Below are 8,241 nucleotides of genomic sequence, written 5' to 3' on the forward strand. Positions count from 1 at the left end.
TGTTTTTTAACCAGAGAACAACGGCAACCCTCCGCAGTTCTTCCACATCGGTGAGTTCTCTTTCCCCCCTTTCTCAGATCTGCATTAGTACTTTCTTGAGTTCGTCGATGTTCATCGTCGCCCGACGCAACCTCCATTAGTTCTTACCTCTAATACCTTGTTCAGATCGTAAAAACCACATAGAACTGTTGCGGAGGATGTTGTGTGCTTATTCTGTATGAAAACAGATCTCATTTCCTTATTTTGGAAGCCCTCCTTGAGTATATGAACTTCCTTGTACTGTTTTAGGTCTAGAAATTTTTCCTTTCCAGAACATCGTTTGATCCAAAATAATAATTGCAATTTGTGAAACCTGTTTGCTCCACACTTAGCCAAAAAGTGTGTCTGTTGACTCTGTTTCAGCCATAGTAGTCCGTGTAACCGGTTTAAGATAATACCGGCTGTCAGCATCGCTTGCCTCTGGCAACTTAAGAAAACCTTAATCATCTTTAATACCTGCAGCTGTTAAACATTATCACATAGTTACCTGTATGTCATTAGGCCCCTTCTTAAGCCGCCATCTTAAATAACCCAATAATGTTTATTCTCCGGGTTATAATAAACCAGAAAATTTCCTTTATCTTGTTGTAGGCTTAAATTTACCCAATGGCACCCAAAGCTGTTAAACCTCCGGTTACCTGCAACTGGGTCCCATCCATTGTTACAGAGAGCAAACTGTCCGAGTTTGTAAAGTCTGGCCATCTGCCCAAGAAGGATGTCATGTCTTATCATGCTCCTGACCCGTCTGAAGAGAAACCTCAACCCAAGGAAGGGGAGGTGATCATTTTTGCCGATCACATGAGCCAGGGATTTGCTCCTCCCGGTTCAAAATTCTTTAGAGACGTTTTGCACTTCTTTGACTTAAGACCTCAAGACATCGGGCCCAATTCCGCGTCAAATATCTGCAACTTCCAAGTTTTCTGTGAGGTCTACCTTGGAGAAGAACCCAGCCTACTTTTGTTCAGGGAATTGTTCTATTTGAACCGGCAGAATGAGCGGGCCAACGGGCCCAGTCTGGAGCTTGGTGGCATATCGATTCAAAGGCGGAGAGACTGCCTATTACCTTATGTTGAATTGCCGAGTCATCCAAAGGACTGGAACCAGACATGGTTCTACTGCCAAGATACTTCTCCGGCTGGTGAAAACCCGCTGCCCGGCTTCCGTGCATTGCGCCTTGAACCTACTCACCCGCTGCTGGATAAGTTGACTGCTATTGAACGTCTGCCACTCACCCCCAAGATCAAGAAGATTAAAGCTCTTTTAGGGAACAGCTTAGATGGCATTGACCTGGTCCGAGTCTGGGTTGCTTGGAGAATAATTCCATTAAGCCGCCGCCCCGGCTTAATGTGTAATTATTCAGGCGAGAAAGATGACCCTCAGCGTCATAGTCCTGACGACTTACCAGATGACGTAGTGGAAGCTACAACTCAGTTTTTGTTGAAAGAGGGCACAGTGAATAGTAACGCTTTCGGCTTACTACCTTTTTGCAAGAAGAACCCGGCCCCTGCAGTAAGTTTCCAGCCGTCGGGTTATTTTTTATCATATTATACTGTATTCTTACGCATAACCCTTTATAACCTTTTACAGGCAAATGATAACTTCTAGAAAATCCAATATGATCATGAGGCGGCCAAGAAAGCTAGGGCGGCCAAGAGAGCCGAAAGGAAAACCGCCAAGCCCACCACTTCAAGGAAAAGGAAGCCAAGCGCTTCTGAGCTGTTTCAGCTTGATGATTCTGATGATAATGAGGAAGAGGTAACTTTTTAATTTCCCTTTCTCCTTTATCACTACCTTACTGATATTAACCTTCTTTCAGGAAGACACGGGCAACATCCAACCCTTCGAGGAAGAGGTAACTATAATCTCCTCCGACTCCGAGCTTCGGCCACGTCAGAAAATTCGAAGAGTAACCCGGAAAGTAAGATTTTCACACCCTTTGGCTTACCAAGATCCTGACTTTCTTTTGAAGCAACAGCAATTTGAAAACCGGAGGCAGACCCGGACCAGCAAGGATGCAGAGCTATCCTCCGGCTTGCCTGACACAACCCGGAAGCGTCGGACTGAGGTTATCTCCAACTTATACCCTTTTTACCTTTGGTGGGTCTAATCCGTCAACCTCTCAATTCCTCTGACTCCAATTACCAGGATACCTCTCCTTCATCCGGCGAGTCCATGCAATCAAACATGCCGGCTTTTAAGACTGCCCCTGGGTAATATCAATTTATTCACCATATGTTTTTCTTTCTTCATGTTTCTTTACTTATTTCTCTGCTTTGCCCACAACGTGTAGATTAAGCCCAGGAAGAAAACCAAGAAGGATAAACCGGCCCAAACCCCTGTGGTGACTGAATCGGAACAAGGTATAGCTGCTCCCGACTCTTCCACACATCAACCGCCGCCTGAGCCGGCTCAATACATTGCAGCACCAACTTCTGACCCGCCTGCTGAAGATATTCTTGATGGTTCTGTTAACCCAGAGGCACCTAGCCTAGTCAAAACGGCTGACCCAGAAGTGGAATTTCTCAAGGCTCAATTCGTTGAGCCGGCCAGGCCCACCGTCCTTGCCAAATGCTCGGCTAAAGAGGAGTTGCTATAACGCCGTAAGGCCAAGATGGATATCACCGACTATACTCATTTGAGTATTGGAGAGATCGTCTCGGGCTATATCAACCAGGTGCAAAGCAGCCGTGACCTGGGAATTGACATGGTGAAGCAAATACAGCAAAAATCTAAGGTATGACTTATGCTTCCTTACTTTCAATCATACTGTACCAGCCCCCAAGTCTATTGCTTATGAATAAATATGCTATAGACTTCGAAAAATTGTTAGAGCTGCTTGCCCGGCTTAAAGAAAAAATATTTAAACCGGATGTAACACAATACCTTTAACTTGCGATACACATTAGCCCCCAAGTGCCAAGTATCTTTGCTTGCAAAGTACTTGGGACTTAATATCCAGGACCGGCTTAATAATTTAGAAAGCTTTGGTATACATTAGCCCCCAAGTGTCAAGTATCTTTGCTTGCAAAGTGCTTGGGACTTAATATTATTTACCGTAATCTTGACTACTATCCGGTGCAATGCAGGCCACCATAAGTCAATTTGAATCGGAGATTGCTGACCTAAAGAACCGCCTGGCAGCCCAGGAGATTGAAATTCAAAAGGCCAACTCCAAATTTGAATTTAGCATCTCTAAACAAGAGAAGCTGAAGAAAAATTTTGAGTCGGAGAAGAAAATTTGGACTGACGAAAAGGCCGGACTGGTGACCCGGGCCGAGACAGCAGAGGCGTCGCTGGCAAACGCAACAGCCGAACTGACTGGCTTACAACGGCAGATATCTCGGATGGTCTCAGCGATCTTTGGTAAGTTATCTTAAGCAAGCATTAAATATTGTAAATATTCCTTCAATTGTTACCTGAGGTTTACCTTATACTTACCAATACAGGTCCCGGGAGCACAAACCTCAAGCAGAATATGCTGATCAAATTGAAGGCGGTGTATACTCTAGTAGAGCAACTGTACATTGGGTCACAACGTGCCTTGGCCATTGTAGCCTTATCAAATGATGTGCCCCACCTCTTGCAAGATGTGTTACAACGGCTTGCTGTACTTCCTCGGCGGATTCAAGAGTTGAGACGGGCCCAAGCAAGAGCCGGAGCAATAGCCGCTTTGAGTCGGGCCAAAGCCTGGTTACCAGAGCTAGACCCGGCCGACATCGCTCTTGGGTATCCAAGTTTAAAGGAGGATGGCACTCCATTTGATGAAAAGGATTTCATCACCTGCGTGAGGGATATACGCCCTGTGGCCACTCAAATTGGAAACGACACTGACCTCACCAAGTGTCAGCCGGGTTATGACAAGGAGAATCGAAGAATCCCCACGCCGCATTATGATGATGTCAGCTTGATCCCTCCAATCCGTAAGCACACCTTTGCCCCTGAAGTCGACCCAACCGGTTTAATAGATGATGAAGCTAAGTTTCAGGCCTTGAGTGGCATTGACTGGGCCTCATCATCCTTCCAGGACAAAGCAGCCGGCGGAGAGGCGGAGAAGGATAACCCGGAGGCTTCAAGTCAACCCCAAGAGTAGATTGCCAGGCGCCACCTTCTTATGTCGTTGTAGAAAAACAATGCCGCATCATTCAGACTCAGGGAGTCTTGTAACAGAGTAGAAAATACTTTGAGTTTTGCTATGCCTTTGTGCATGCTTATGGCCCTTAATACTTGCATAAGCCGCCGTCACTATGCACTTTGTAGTTTATATGAATCTGTTATGTACTTTGCAGAAATGTCTTACATTGCCATGTGATGCTTACGGCTGCTTTTCCGGCTTATATAAGCCAACCCCTGAGGGTAAGTTTAACTCCTGAAAATTGGCACATAAATGTTCACCTGGTACTTAACAACCTGATGTAACCAATATTAATCCTGGAGGATTGCAATGTATTCCATTGTATTTTCAAGAGAGTCACAAGATACCCAATGTTGATACTTGCAAAATATGATGAACAAAATTCAAGGGTTTCTGATTCGAATACGATCAGTGAACCGTTCCAAAGGGGTTGAGCTAAGATTCGGATACGATCTGTTAGCCCCCAGTGGCTGTGGCGATGCCGATCAAGTGGGTATCGACAGCTATGTTCTCTTTGGTTCGAATACGACCTATGTTTGAACAGGAAGCCCCCCAAGTGACCATAAGAGTTGTTTAATGACGCTGATTCGAATACAATCCACGTCAGACCCAAAGGGGTTAAGCTATGATTCAAATATGATCAAGAAGCCCCCAAGTGGGTTTGGTAGTATGCCGATCAAGTGGGTATCGACAGCTATGTTCTCTTTGGTTCGAATACGGCCTATGTTTGAACAGTAAGCCCCCAAGTGATCATGGCTAGATTCAGATATGATCATAAGCCGGACCAAAGGAAAGCCGGATTCAGATATGATCCGCTTCTCCTTGGTTATCTCCACCACCTGACAAAGAAAACACATAAACCTTTTTTGGGAGTGGAAAAAAGGACAGAGGTCCTGCTTTATTGCTTTATGTAATATACATAGTATAAGTATATACACATTAGAGCCGATGGCTCAAGTATAATAAGGCCGAAGATGAGCGATATTCCACGGCCGGCGGGTCTCCTCCTCTGACTTACGTGAGTCTTTGCGCTCCCGAATGTCGATAAGGTAGTATGTTCCGTTGTTCAGATTCTTGCTGACCACAAAGGGTCCTTCCCAAGGTGGGGATAGCTTATGCATGCCAGATTGATCCTGGATGAGTCAGAGCACTAAGTCGCCTTCCTGAAAGGTTCTGGGCCTAACCCGGCGGCTGTGGTAGCGGCACAGGTCTTGCTGGTAAATCACCAAGCGGGCAATTGCCAAGTCTCGCTCTTCATCCAACAGGTCAAGTGCGTCTTGCCGAGCTTTTTCATTGTCTTCCTCAACATAAGCCGCCACACAGGGTGAGTCATGACGGATGTCACTTGGCAGGACCGCCTCTGCTCCATACACCATAAAGAAAGGCGTGTAACCCGTAGATCTGTTAGGTGTAGTATTGATGCTCCAAAGTACAGAAGGTAACTCCTCCACCCAACAACCCGGCGTCCGCTGCAAGGGGACCAAGACCCGAGGCTTGATACCCCTCAAGATTTCTTGATTAGCTCGTTCTGCTTGACCATTGGATTGAGGGTGAGCCACAGCTGAAACGTCAAGCCGGATATGCTCTCGTTGACAGAACTCTTCCATAGCTCCTTTGGAGAGGTTAGTGCCATTATCAGTTATAATGCTGTGTGGAAAACCAAAGCGAAAAATCACCTTTTTCATAAACTGGACCGCTGTGGCTGCATCACACTTACTGACTGGCTCCGCCTCCACCCACTTTGTGAACTTGTCAACCGCCACCAAGAGGTGCGCCTTTTTATCCTTAGACCTTTTGAAAGGCCCGACCATATCAAGCCCCCAGACTGCAAACGGCCAAGTAATTGGAATCATCCTCAATTCTTGAACCGGCACATGGGCTCGTCGTGAGAATTTCTGACATCCGTCACATTTACTGACCAGGTCTTCTGCATCAGCATGAGCCGTCAGCCAATAAAACCCATGACGGAAAGCTTTTGCCACAAGAGATTTTGAGCCGGCGTGATGACCACAATCGCCTTCATGAATCTCATGAAGGATCTCCTGACCCTCTGTAGGTGACACGCAACATTGAAATGCTCCAGTGACGCTGCAGTGATGTAACTCGCCATTGACAATTGTCATGGACTTGGACCGCCGGGCGATTTGTCTTGCCAAGGTCTCATCTTCAGGCAACTCTCCCCAGGGCATGTAAGCCAAATAAGGCACTGTACAATCTAGGATAACATGGAGAGCCGCCACCAGCTGTGCCTCCGGGTCTGGTATTGCCAGATCTTCCTCTGTAGGTAACTTAACAGAAGGATTATGCAAAACATCAAGAAAGGTGTTAGGCGGCACCGGCTTACGCTGAGACCCCAGCCGGCTTAAGGCATCAGCCGCCTCATTCTTCCTTCGATCAATGTGTTCCACCACATAACCCTTGAAATGTCCAGCCACAGCATCGACTTCACGACGGTAAGCCGCCATAAGGGGATCTTTAGAGTCCCACTTGCCTGACACCTGTTGAGCCACAAGGTCTGAGTCTCCCAAGCATCTTACCCAACTCAAATTCATCTCCTTGGCCATCCGGAGACCATGGAGTAGGGCCTCGTACTCAGCTACATTGTTAGTACAAGGAAACATAAGCCGGAGCACATAACAAAATTTGTCACCTTGAGGGGAAGTTAACACGACTCCAGCCCCCGAGCCTTCCAACTGTCTTGACCCATCAAAGTGAATAGTCCAATAAGTGTTATCGGGCTTCTCCTCAGGTGCCTGTAGCTCTGTCCAGTCATTGATGAAATCCACCAAAGCTTGAAACTTAATGGCAGTGTGTGGTACGTACTTCAGACCATGAGGCCCGAGCTCGATGGCCCACTTGGCGACTCGTCCTGTAGCCTCTCTGTTCTGAATAATGTCTCCCAACGGGGCAGAACTTACTACAGTGATAGGGTGACCTTGGAAGTATTGCTTCAGCTTCCGGCTTGCCATGAACACCCCGTAAACAAGTTTCTGCCAATGAGGATATCTTTGTTTTGACTCGATGAGTACCTCACTGACATAATAAACCGGCCATTGAACCGGATGTTCCTTACCAGCCTCCTTGCGCTCTACCACGATTGCCACACTGACGGCTCGTGAATTAGCAGCCACATATAACAGCAAAGGCTCTTTGTCAATGGGAGCTGCAAGAACTAGCGACTCAGATAACTGCCTCTTCAAATCCTCAAAAGCAGCATTAGCAGCATTACTCCAGACAAAGGTGTCTGCCTTCTTCATCAGTTGGTACAACGGTAGGGCCTTCTCGCCTAACCGGCTTATGAACCGGCTTAAAGCGGCAACACGACCCGCCAATCACTGAACATCATTGATACATGCCGGTTTAGCCAAAGCAGTGATTGCCTTAATCTTCTCCGGATTAGCCTCGATGCCCCTGTTTGAGACCAAGAATCCCAAAAGCTTGCCTGCAGGCACACCAAATACACACTTCTCCGGGTTAAGCATCATTTTGTAAACCCGGAGATTGTCAAAGGTTTCTCTGAGATCAGATATCAAGGTTTCCGCCTCTCTGGATTTCACCACTATGTCATCCACATAAGCATGAACATTGCGCCCAATCTGATTGTGGAGACAATTCTGTACACACCATTGATAAGTCGCCTGGGCACTCTTGAGCCCAAAAGGCATAGACACATAGCAGAAGGCTCCAAACGGAGTGATGAAAGCCATCTTCTCCTGGTCCTTAACTGCCATCTTGATCTGATGATAACCAGAGTAAGCATCCAAAAAGCTCAAATGCGCACAACCCACCGTAGCATCAATGATTTCATCAATACAGGGGAGAGCGAAAGGATCAGCCGGACAAGCCTTATTTAAGTCCGTGTAATCCACACACATCCGCCAGGTGCCGTTTTTCTTGAGCACGAGCACCGGGTTAGCCAACCACTCTGGGTGAAAAACTTTGACAATGAACCCAGCCGCCAAGAGCCGGGCGACCTCTTCTCCTATAGCTTTTCGTCGCTCCTCATTGAATCGCCACAGAAACTGCCTGACCGGCATATACTTCGGATCAATATTAAGAGTGTGCTCAGC

Source organism: Triticum dicoccoides, chromosome 2A (assembly GCF_002162155.2).
Source record: "Triticum dicoccoides isolate Atlit2015 ecotype Zavitan chromosome 2A, WEW_v2.0, whole genome shotgun sequence".
In the NCBI taxonomy this organism is placed as follows: domain Eukaryota; kingdom Viridiplantae; phylum Streptophyta; class Magnoliopsida; order Poales; family Poaceae; genus Triticum; species Triticum dicoccoides.